The sequence below is a fragment of the Zeus faber genome (genome assembly GCF_960531495.2).
Source record: "Zeus faber genome assembly, chromosome: 16".
Lineage (NCBI taxonomy): Eukaryota > Metazoa > Chordata > Actinopteri > Zeiformes > Zeidae > Zeus > Zeus faber.
Window position 1 is genome coordinate 17,158,962 of NC_137202.1, and position 2,500 is coordinate 17,161,461.

The following is a 2,500-nucleotide window of genomic DNA, read 5'->3' on the forward strand; positions in this document are numbered from 1 at the left end:
AACTGCTGCTACTACTACTACTACTACTACTACTACTACTACTATTATTATTATTATTACTACTATCACTACTACTACTACTACTACTACTAATACTTATATCAACTATCACTACTACTATTACTACAACTACTCCTATCACTACTACTACTACTACTAATACTAATATCAACTATCACTACCACTACTACTATTACTACAACTACTCCTATCACTACTACTACTACTACTATTACAACTACTACTACTATCACTACTGCTACTACTACTACGACAACTACTACTATTACTACTAAGACTACTACTACTACTATCACTACTACTACTACTACTACTACTACTACTACTACTATGTCCAGTGTATCTTCCCTCCTATTGGCTGTAGCCCGGCACTCGGCGCCGCTCATTTGCAAAAAGTTGAAAGCTGCTCCACCTTCCTTGTGGCGTGACGCCGGCCTGTCGTGGCGCCGCCCACACAACCGGATGAAGCCGAGCACCGTTTTGAGACCGTACCCTTACCTGCTTGGTGTCTGCGGCATGTTCGATTGAGTATTTTATCTCTTTGGTCTTTTTGTAAATGAAGACATTCCATTCCCCTATAACCACATGTTGATGGGGTGTTACTTTGCCGGATTCGCGGAAGTCGTAACATACAAAATCGGCAAGTCCATGACGAGTTCATATCCTCAGAACAGCAGTTAACAATAATATAATTGTATCCTGAAAATTGTCAACAATCACGTAAAAACTTGGACACAAAAAAAACTTGAATCAACAGGAAGTCGTCGCCACGTCGAGCCGGGTCCACCCAACTGTGGGAATGACGGACGCATTCAGGTGCTCGGCGTCGGAAAATTAGTAGCCGTGAAATTCTAATTAGCCACAGAAAGACGTCAACGCTTTTCGGATTTCATGGAACCGCAACCTACCGGAGATTTGATGAAGGCGTCGCCCCTACAATGACGTGACCTGGCTTCGCTTCGTAAGCTGCCGCAGCGACGTCATTATTGTCCCGCACGACACCAAACGCACAACTTTTCCACCGTCACTGTGGCTGCAGCTCCGTCTGCGCAGACAACACGGTGACTGACAACAACGACAGGGTTTGGTCCAAAAGGTTCAAAAATAGACGATTTTGTCTGAAAGAAGGTTCACGTCCATGCATCTTCATGCAGCTTAACGTAGCGGGCTTAAAATGAAAAGGGAGAAGGCATCAAATAGCGACGGGTCCTTTCACACTCGCGACAAATTCCAGATGAATCTTAGTGTCCAATAAATGTTGTCTGTCTTACATTACAGGTGATAGATCTACTCAACTGAGTTGTAGATTTTTAGCACAGGTATAATAAAGTATGAATCGAAACTAACATGTATATATGTTAAACTCGTGAAGACGGCATCGTCAACCAAAATTGCGAATGAGAACAAGGAACTACTGGAGCGCCACGCGGCTGACATGGCGGTGGTCATGAAACTCTGGGAGGACCAAATTCGATATGGGACGCAAGGCCAAGCGCACCCGATGGAGACGCTTGAAAACCTGCCGTCGCGACGACTGTGCGTAGCTCACAAGTACCAAGAAGACGATCGTTCCACCCAGATCAGACGCGGACGTCGCGAATAATTCAAACTGACCTGAAAAAGCTCCCAGAGGAGGATCTGTTAGGGATAGCGGGGCGTGATAACTATCCACTAGTTTGACAAACGAACGTGTGTGCACCAAAGCCTGGGGAGTGTCAGGACAGCTTCAGCGCTGATGATGAAGACCGCCCTCACCGAGGATTGTGATGGATTCCAACCGGAGGATAAATACAACTGCAGCATTGGGCGCATTCTAGAAATGACGATGACAATGACATTCCGGCTACACTAGCAACGCTACGTTAAAAAAAACCCGGAAAATAAAGCCGAGTCATTTATTTGTTTACCTTCGTGAAGATGGCCTTCTTTGTGTATGAAATGAAATAAATTGATAACAAATGAACAAGGTGTCTTCATAAAAAATTGCTTCCAGATAATATTTTTCATTTAACATCAATTATTATTTTAGAATAAGGATTTTATTTGACAACTTCACTTCAATTGTTTTTCTTTTTTCCAATTTTTTGGAAGAACTGGAGATTGCTATCTTTAATAAAACACCATTATTACATGTGGTGTGATCCTTTTACAGTAAATACTTTGATATTTTGTTTGATTGTTCGACCTGTCTTGTCATCTTTTCTCCAAATTTCCCGGTGCACGTTATTTTACGAATAACAGAGGGTTTGACCTACATCATGTACAACTGGTCTTACATTTACAATTGAAGAATTGGAAATTTTGTAACTCGTGTCGATATAAAAAAAAACGTGTTTTCCCAGAACCGCGAGAACTTGCAACAGCTATAATGTCAAGATGATTGCGCTTTTGTCTGAGTGTTCATCAACGGCGTCACGACACACGGGATGAAGACGACTGTTTTGCCAATTAACAATTTGTTCGACGCGACAAATCTGTG